This window comes from Otolemur garnettii, unplaced genomic scaffold, assembly GCF_000181295.1.
Source record: "Otolemur garnettii isolate 467f Iridium unplaced genomic scaffold, OtoGar3 scaffold00018, whole genome shotgun sequence".
NCBI lineage: Eukaryota > Metazoa > Chordata > Mammalia > Primates > Galagidae > Otolemur > Otolemur garnettii.
Window position 1 is genome coordinate 18,637,284 of NW_003852413.1, and position 10,247 is coordinate 18,647,530.

At 39.7% G+C, this 10,247-nt stretch overlaps 1 protein-coding gene across 3 annotated transcripts in view; it reads left to right on the forward strand.

Annotated features, from left to right (window-relative positions):
- The window catches only part of NSF (N-ethylmaleimide sensitive factor, vesicle fusing ATPase), a 145,673-nt gene that overhangs the window by 7,946 nt on the left and 127,480 nt on the right, over positions 1–10,247 (forward strand). Inside the window, exon 1 of one of the 3 annotated variants that reach the window (XM_023511292.1) lies at positions 7,332–7,373. The exons of the other annotated variants lie outside the window; for them this stretch is intronic. The gene's annotated coding sequence lies outside the window, so the exon portion shown is untranslated. Of the gene's footprint in view, positions 1–7,331; positions 7,374–10,247 lie in introns of those variants that run through there. 3 annotated transcript variants of the gene reach the window in all.

Genomic DNA, 10,247 nt, shown 5'->3' on the forward strand with positions numbered 1-10,247 from the left:
GCCTTAGCCACTTGAGCCACAGGTGCTGAGCCTATCTTTTCCATATTACAAATACTTCTCCCAATGTCATTTATTGAGTCCATTCTTTTTCTTCACTGGTTTATAATGTGACCTCTCTATTATATCCATTTCCCTTATGCAGAGTTCTAAGCCTGGACTCTATTCTATTTCCCATAACTGTATATGTCTGTATATGTACAAATACCACTGTTCTAATTGCTATAGCTTTAAAATTATTCTTGCTAACTCATAGGGTGAGCTGCTTCCTTGTTTTTCTTCATTTTGGCATGTCTTAGCCTTTGCCCATATGAATTTTAGGAGCAATTTAATCCCACCTCCTTTTAAAAAATGTGTATACTCTTTACCTTTTGCTATTGATTTTGATCTACATTTTTTTCCCTTTTGTTTTACCAGGGCAGAAACAAAGAGCACTTCAATGAAATTCAGCTGAATGACTAGGAAACAGATTTTCTTTTCCTTTTTTGACTTTAGACAAAAAGTGCTAATGATTTATCACAACTTGTGCTCTATAGATTTGAAGCCCAATGAATTGGCATCAGCTGTTTATGAGTAATGCAGGGTATTTTGGGCCTTTGCTAAATTCAGACTGAGGTGCTAAAGTGCTGGTGGATTTGCACTAGCCATGTAGAACTGTAGAGAAGGAAATGGGATTATTAATTTCAGGGAAGAAATATGTTAAAGTCATTTTTGTAAGTCAACAAAAATCCAGTATTTAAAATTACTAGATAAGCTCGGTGCCTGTGGTTCAAGTGGCTAAGGAGACAGCCATGTACACCCAAGATGGTGGGTTCAAATCCAGCTGAGGCCCACCAAACAACAATGATGGCTGCAACCAAAAAATAGCCGGGTGTTGTAGTGGGCACCTGTGGTCCCAGCTACTCGGGAGGAGGCAGGAGACTCACTTGAGCCCAGGAGTTGGAGGTTGCTGTGAACTGTGATGCCATAGCACTCTACCCAAGGGGACAGTTGGAGGTTCCTGTCTCAAAAAAAAATAATAATAAAGTAAAATTACTAGATAATAAAGGCTATTTTGGCGCTTCACTGGTAGTTTACGTTTTAAATTGCAAATTGTTTTTAGCGTCATGTGCTGCTGAACAAACACTTTTGTAGTTTGATAAGCCATGAAAATAGCAATTATTAGTAATTCTGGTTCTTCCAAAGAACCTCTGTGTTGCAGAATTTAAAAATTTAGTTATTCTAGTTACTTTTCTCCAAGTGGATAATAGTGACAAAATTCTGTGAGATGATGGCAGACTCAGTTCCCATTGTTTAGAATAGAGCCTGGTCTGGAGGTATTATTCAGTAAAGGATTTTTGAATGATTGAACAAGACATTTATTTGATAAAGTGTCACTTCTGCCAATGTTTGCAGTTTGAATTTTAATGTCATGTTATCAGCTAAGCTATTGAATAATCTAAGTCTGCTCCCCAACTCTCAGGCTATGGACCAGTACTAGGGTACCATGGCCTGTCTGGAACCAGGCCACAGGCAGGAGGTGAGCAGCAGGTGAGCAAGGGAAGCTTCATCAGTATTTACAGCCACTCCCCATTGCTCACATCTCTACCTGAGCTCTGCCTCCTGTCAAATAAGTGGGGTGAGGGTGGTTTGGGGATGATTCAAGCATATTACATTGATTGTGCACTTTATTTCTGTTATTATGACATTGTAATATATAATGGAATAATTATACAACTCACCATATGCAGAATCAGTGGGATCCTTGAGCTTGTTTTCCTATAACTAGGCAGTCCCATTTGGTATTTAAAGCACTAGCATCATTGCCTGAGCTCCACCTCAGATCATTAGTATTGGATTCTTATGAGGAGTCCACAACCTAGAGCCCTTGGCCATTGACAGTAGGGTTCACACTCCTGTAAGAATCTAATGCAGCTGCTGATCTGACAGGAGGTGGTGCTCAGGCAGTGATGTGAGCCGTAGGGGACAGCTGTAAATACAGATGAAGCTTCACTGGCTTGCCTGCTGCTCCTGCTGTGTGGCCCAGTTCCTCATAAGCCACGGATTGGTCCAGTCATGACCTGGAGGTTGGGGATCATAGATTTAGAAGACTTAAATAATATAATTAAATATTTATCAATTTATAATAGATAAATATTGAACACCACACTCAAGTACGTACCTCTATAATCTCTGACCATAATGCAGGTAAATTGGAAATCAGTGACAACAATATGGCTGACAAATTGGGGTGAGGAAAAGATTTGTCAAACAGATTACAAATAACACTAAAGGAAAAATTTGTTTCATTGGCCTTCATTAAAAATTGTCTGTCTCACTTTGTCACCCTCTGTAGAGTGCTGTGAGGTGAGCTCACAGCAACCTCAAATTCCTGGGCTCAGGTGATTCTCTTGCCTCAGCCTCCCAAGTAGCTGGGACTATAGATGCCCACCACAATGCCCAGCTTTTTTTTTTTTTTTTTTGGTTGTAGTTGTTATTGTTGTTTGGCGGGTCTGGGCCAGATTCAAACCCAACAGCTCCAATGTATGTGGCCAAGGTCCTAGCCACTGAGCTACAGGTGCCGAGCCTGGACTTCATTAAAATTAATGGGTTACCATAACAAAATACTGTATACTTGGTTGCTTAAACAACAGAAATTTATTTTCTCACAGTTCTGGAGATGGAAATCTGAGTTTAGGGTGCTAGCAAAGTTCGGTTCTGATGAGGGATCTTTCTGGTATGCACACAGCTTTCCTGTGGCTCATATGGTAGATAGAGAGAGAGATCGCTCTTCCTTTCCTTCCTTTTCTCTTTCTTTCTTTTTTCTTTTCTTTTTTTGAGGCAAGATCTCACTCTTTTCTCCCAGGTAGTGTGCAGTGGCTTCATCATAACATGCTACAACCTCAAACTCCTAGGTTCACTTGCTCCTTCTGCCTCAGCCTCCTGACTAGCTGAGATTATAGGCATGTGCCACCATGCCTGGTTAATTTTTTCTATTTTTTATTTTATTTTTATTTGCTTATTTTTTTTTTGAGACAGAGTTTCACTGTGTCACCCTCAGTAGAGTGCTGTAGCATCATAGCTCATAGCAACCTTAAACTCTTGGGCTTAAGCGATTCTCTTGCCTCAGCCTCCCAAGTAGCTGGGACTATAGGCATCTGCCATAACGCCCACTATTTTTTGGTTGTAGTTGTCATTGTTGTTTGGCAAACCCGGACTGGATTTGAACCCACCAGCCCTCGTGTATGTGGCTGGCTCCCTAGCCGCTGAGCTACAGGGCCCCACCAATTTTTTCTATTTTTAATAGAGACAGGTTTTACTTTGCTCAGGCTGATCTTGAGTCCCTGAGCTCAAGCAATCCTTCCACTTTGGCCTCCCAGAGTGCTAGGATTATAGGCATGAGCCACCATGCTAGCTTCTTTTCTTTCTCTTACAAGGCCACAGTTCTGTTGGATGAGGACCCTACTCTTATGACCTCATTTAATCTTAATTATTTCCCAAGGTCTTTTTCTTCATAATAGTCAGAGTTGGGGCGGAGCTTCAGTACATGAATGTGGAGACACAGTAGACACAATGCAGTCCATAGGACCTTGTGCCTAGTTTATATAAAGAACTATAAATCGGTAATGAAAAGAAAGGACAGAAAGCCAATAGAAAAATGGACAAAGGGCTATCATCCCATGACTTTGAGGCTGAGGCAGGAGGATCACCTGAGGACAGGAGTTCAAGACCAGCCTGGGCCACATAATGAAGCCCCATCTCTAAAATCTATAGGAAAAATTTGGCAGTGCCCGTAGCTCATTGGGTAGGATGCTGGCCACATACACTGAGGCTGGCAGGTTCGAACCCAGCCCCGGCCAACTACATGACAATGACAACTGTAACACAAAAATAGCTGGGCGCTGTGATGGGCACCAGTAGTCCCAGCTACTTGGGAGGCTGAGACAAGAGAATCGCTTAAGCCCAAGAGTTTGAGATTGCTGTGACACCATGGCACTCTACTGAGGGGCGACATAGTGAGACTGTGTCTCAAAAATAAAAATAAATAAATAAAAATAAAAAGTTTAGGAAAATTAGCCACACTTGATGGTGCACAATTGTAGTCCCAGCTATACAGAAAGGTAAGGCAGGAGAATCACTTTATCCCAGGAGTTCAAGGCTGCAGTGAGCTATGATCACACCACTGCACTCCAGCCTGGGCAACAGAGTGAGACTCAGTCTTAAAAAAAGGAAAAAGATTCAAATAGATATTTCACAAAGAACCTGTCTTAACATACATTAAGTGCTCAACCTCATACTTGTCAGAGAACACAAAGTTAAAATTAGCATACTGACAATTCTTTCTCTTTGGCAGTTTTTAGCCGGGGCTGGGTTTGAACTGGCCACCTCCGGTATATGAGGCCAGCCCCCTACTCCTTTGAGCCACAGGCACCGCCCCTGACAATTCTTCTTCTTTCTTTCTTTCTTTCTCTCTCTCTCTCTCTTTTTTTTTTTTTTTTTTTTTTGAGACAGTCTCACTCTGTTGCCTTGGGTAAATGCAGTGGTATCATCACAGCTTGCTGCAACCTCAAACTTTTGGCTCAAATGATCATTTGCCTCAGCCTCCTGAATAGCTGGGACTACAGGCTTGGCTAATTTTTCTATTTTTAGTAGAGCTGGTTTTCCTCATGCTCAGGCTGGTCTAGAACTCCTGAGCTCAAGCAGTCCTTCTACCTCAGTCTCCCAGAGTGCTAGGATTACAGGTATAAGCCATAGCAGCCTGGCTGAATACTGAAAATTATAAGCACTGGTGAGGATGTGGAGCAGCTGTAACTCTTACCCACTGTTGGTAGGGTTGAAAATGAATAAGTACATTATTTCTAGAAAACTATCAGAATTTCCTAAAACTAAGCATATAGCATGTATGCCTGTGATCAAGCATTTTGACTCCTGGGGGTGGGAGGAGGGAATGTATCCAATAGAAATGCATACTTATACCAGATAAAACAGTTAAGTTTGCAAACTCATCCTAGAAAAAGTGCTACATACCTCAATGTTGAATGTCACTCTAGTGACCTTCGAGGTACTCCCCTTTGGTGACCATAGTGGTATTCAGCAATGAGGTATGAAGCACTTTTTCAAGGATGAGTTTGTGAACTTAATTGTCAGACCTCGTATAATTACAGCTCTGATGGCCATTCCTGAAAATGAGTTCTGAATAAGCTTTGAAAGTTAGACTAGGCTTTGGCATCAGTTAATGGCTTCCCAAGGGGAGTACCTCAAAGGCAACTACGGTGACATTCAGCATTGAGGTAGGTAGCATTTTTTTCTATGGTGAGTTTGGGAACTTAATTGTCCCACTTTGTATTATTCAGAAGACATGTACAAACATGTTATAGAACAGTATTTATAATAACTAAAAACTAGAAACAAGTAATGGTGGCATATTCATATAATTATATACTATAAAAAGCAATTAGAACGAAGCATTGCCATATGCAACATGGGTAAGTCTTTCAATCATAATGAAGTGTAGAAGTCAGACACAAAAATACATGTATGATTCCATTTTTGTGAATTTTTCAAAGGCAAAACTGATCAATGATTTCTACCATCAGGATAGTAGTTATCTGTGGTTGGAGGTAGAGGGATAGTGACTAGGAGGGGGACAAGATGGGATGTTGGTAGTGTCTTCTCTCTTGACCTGGATGTTGGTTTAATTTGCAGATACTCATAGAGCCAAACACCAAGTATATACTTTTCTGTATCTATGTTTTTCTTCAATAAAAACCTTGATTTAAAGAAATGATAATGTTCTTTTTGTTAAACTGGGTGATATGTAACACGGTATTTGTTTCATGGTGTTTTATACACTACCTATATTCTATAAATATTTTATTTCTGTTCAATATTCAAAAAAATATGAAAACAGTCACTGCTTCATTGTTAATTTGAGCATCTCCTGTGCTGAGCTCAGTGCCTGGGACATTATAGATAAATAAATATTTATTCCATGGAACAGAAGCAGGCTGGTAATTTCTTTTTACCTTCCAATTTTTTTTTTTTTTTTTGGCAGTTTTGGGTTGGGGCCAGGCTTGAACCCACCACCTCTGGGATATGGGGCCAGTGCCCTACTCCCTGAACCACAAGGCGCTGCCCCCAACAGCCAGCTTTTGACTCAGTTATTTATAAATAATTATTTCTACTCAATTATTTCTAAATAATAAAATATGTAAATAGTACCACTGTAGTGTGCAAATTTATTAAATGAGAAACCTCAATATTCCAAATACAACCATAAATTATTAGCACCCTTATGTTTAATTGTAGTGATTCAAATTAAAACCAGCCATTTAGATAAATGTAATGTGGACTTATTAATGTTACGTCAATAGATTATGCAGTTTTGCATACATGAAATTTACTAGACTTTTGAATACTCTCAGGTGTCTCACTAGTTTTTCATTTGTTTCTGAACAGCTGGAGTCACAGCTGACCTTTTCCATTAAATCTCATGTTCTTTCCTCTGCTCCATGCTGCTTCTTGCCTCTTTTTTGTCTTGCATTTCTACTTTCTATTTTCTTGAGTGTCCTGGTTCTTGTTGGCCTTGTAGTTTATTATTGGAAGGTGGCAGGGAGTGGGGGGGGGGGGCTTGTTCTCATTCCTTCTCCACAGATTTTTCTCTATTTTCTTTCCCCTTCAAAATGTGTGCGCTAAAGTTTCGTCATGTTCAAAGTTTCAGGATGTTGAAAATTTAAGAAAACAGAAAAGCTCCACAAACATTTTGATTTCTTTAACATTTGTAGAAAACTTTTCAGAGCAAGAGCCACTATGTCACTGAATAAGAAGATCTTAAATAGAGTTTTACAGTTTTGAAAACACCTTCACAGATCTTTTCTTGTTAGATTCTTAGAGCGACCTTATGAGTTGGCACGCTCAAAATTCAGTCGAACAAACAAAAGTCAACTAACAGAAAAACTCACAGCTAACTTCATATTCAATGGTGAAGAATGAAAGCTTTCCTCCTGAAGATCAGGGAAAAGAAAGATATCCGTTCTCACTGCTTCTATCTAAGTAGGGCTGTTAAACAAGAAAAGGCAATCTGTATCCTAAATAAAACTATCTCTATTTGCAGATGACATCTTATATATAGAAGAATCCTGAGGAATTTACCCTCCCCAAAGAAACTCATTGGTGCTAATAAATGAATTCAGCAAAGTTGGAGGATACAAGTTCATTATCTAAAAATCAGTTGCATATATATACACTAGCAATAAACAATCTGAATATAAAATGAAGGAAATGTCATTTGCACTAGCATAGGAAAGGATAAAATACTTATGAATAACGTTAGCCAAAGAAAGGCAAGCCTTGTACACGGAAAACCACAAAAGATGTTGAAGAAATTAAAGATCTAAGTAAGTGGAAATATGCCTTGTGTTTACGTATTTGAAGACTTAACATTAAGTTAGCAGCATTCCCCAAATTGATCTACGGATTCGGTGCAATCCCTATCAAAATTCAACTGTCGTTTTCTTCAAAAATGGACAAGCCAATCTTATAATTTGTTTGAAATTGCAAAGCCATTTTGGCCACGACAATCTTGGGGAATAAAGAACAAAATATGAAGATTCACACTTCCAATTTCAAAACTTACTGCAAAGCTATGGTAATCAAGATGGTGTGGCATTGGCATTAGGATAGTCATATAAAATAATGGAATCAAAATGAGAGTTCAAGTTCAGAAGTAAACCATACATTTGTGGTCAGTTGATTTTTGTCCAGGGTGCCAAGACCATTCAATGAGGAAAGAATAGTCTTCTGATAAATGGTGCTAGGACAACTGGATATCTACATTAAAAAGAATCAATTTGGACTCCTACCTCACCACATGCCAAAATTGACTCAGAATGGATGAAAAGCCTAAATCTGTTCAATTCTTAGTAGGAAGCATAGGTGAAAATCTGCATGACCTTGGATTAGGTGGTGTTCTTTTTTAGATATGACACAAAAGCACAAGCAAAGTGAAGACAACCCACAGCAAAGGAGAAAATATTTGCGAATCGCATCTGATAAGTATACATACATATTTGCACAGTGTATGAATACTAATATATAATGTAGTTATCTAGAATATACAAAGAATGTTTACAATCTAGTAGTAATAAGACAACCCAATTTAAAGATGGGCAAAATATTTGAATAGACTTTTCTCCAGAGAAGATGTACAAATGACCTATAAGACATGCAAAGATGCTCAGCATCCTGGTTACTGGGGAATTGCACATCAAAAGCACATTGAGAGATGCCACTTCACACTCACTAAGATGGCTATACTTAAAAAACAAAACTTGTTTGTTTTTGAGACAGAGTCTCGCTTTGTTGCCCCCTGTAGTGCTATGGCATCATAGCTCATAGGAACCCCAGACTTTTGGGCTTAAGAGATTCTCTTGCCTCAGCCTCCCGAGTAGCTGGGACTACAGGCGCCTGCCACAATACCTAGCTATTTTTGGAGATGGGGTCTCGGCTCTGGCTCAGGCTGGTCTCGAACGCCTAAGCTCAGGCAATCCACCCACCTCGGCCTCCCAGAGTGCTAGGATTACAGGCATGAGCCACTGTGCCCGGCTTTAAAAAGAATAAGTTTTGATGAAAAAGTAGAGAAATTGGAGCCCTCATTTATTTATTGCCAGTGGGAATGTAGAACAGTACGGCTGTTGTGGAAAATATCTTGGCAGTTCCTCAACAAAGCTATACATAGAATGACCTAGCAATTCTACCCCTAGGTAGAACTAAAAACATCTGTTCATACATAAACGTGTACATGGATGTTCACAGCAGCAGCGTCTCTAATAGTCAAAAAGTGGGAACAACCCAAATGTCCATCTGATGAAGTGATAAACAAAATGTGGAATATCCAAACAAAGGAATGTTACTCAACTGTAAAAGGAATAAAGTACTGTTGTTATGGTACAATATGGACGAATCTTGAAAATATGCTAAATGAAAAAAGCCAGTCACAAAAATGACACATTTTATGATTCAGTTGATACGAAACGGCTAGCATAGGCAAATTCATAGAGATAGAGGGTAGATTAGTGGTTACCAAGGAACAAAGGGAGGGGAGAATTGAGACTAACTCATAGTAGGCATAGGGTTTCTTTTTGGGGGTGATGGAAGTTTTCTGGAATTAGATGGTGGTAGTGACTCTACAACATAGTGAATATATTAAAAATCACCAAAGTGTACTCTTTAAAATGATGAGTTTTATGTTATATGAAATATATCTTAGAAAATGTTAATAAAAATCCAGTTAACATTTATTGCATATATACTACGTGGCACAGGGAAGTCAGAACATAGAATCATGTAGAGAAGTCAGGGTACTCCATGAAGTCTGTTGCAAGGCAACTTGTAATAAGTAGTAATAAGACTGTTAAAGAAGCATGAAAAAGGAGATAAATCAATCTTAGTAGGAACCAGGGAATTTTATAAACTTGACTTTGCATGGTGGGAAAGATTTTGTTAGAAGGAGTTAGGAATTTGGAATAGAAGTTAGAAGGAGTTTGGGAATTAAGGCAGAAAGGATAGTGTGAGTGAAGGCTTGGAGTTTGGAATATGAAGTACATGGAATTGAGGTAGAGTATTAAGGTAGGTCAAGTAGGAAAATAAGGATAGGTCCTGCATTGAAGGAGAGGCCCAAGATTCAAGAGTGCCAGGATTGGGCAGGGATCAGAACTACAGGGGAGAGATCCTTCTGCCTCTCACACATGCGGGATGTATGCCTTAAGATGTTTCTGTGACATTAAGAGTATGAGTGCTGGCTGGGCTTAGTGGCTTAACAACTATAATCCTAGTATACTGGGAGGCTGAGGCGGGAGAATCATTGAGCTCAGGAGTTTAAGACCAGCCCCATCTCTACTAAAAACAGAAAAACTAGCCAGGCGTGACAGGTGCCTGTAGTCTCAGCTACTTGGGAGGCTGAGGCAAGAGGATCATTTGAGCCCAAGAATCTGAGGCTGCCATGAGCTAGGCTGACACCAAGGCTCTTTAGCCTAGGACAACAGAATAAGACTGCCTCAAAAGAATATGAAAGAAAGAAAGAAAGAAAAAGGCTGGGCATGGTGGCTCATGAATGTAATTCTAGCATTCTTGGAAGGCTGAGGCCAGTGGATTGCTTGAGCTCAGAAGTTCAAGGCTAGGCTCAGTGCCTGTGGCTCAAGCGGCTAAGGCGCCAGCCACATACACCTGAGATGTTGGGTTCAAATCCAGCCTGGCCCTCCAGACAACAATGA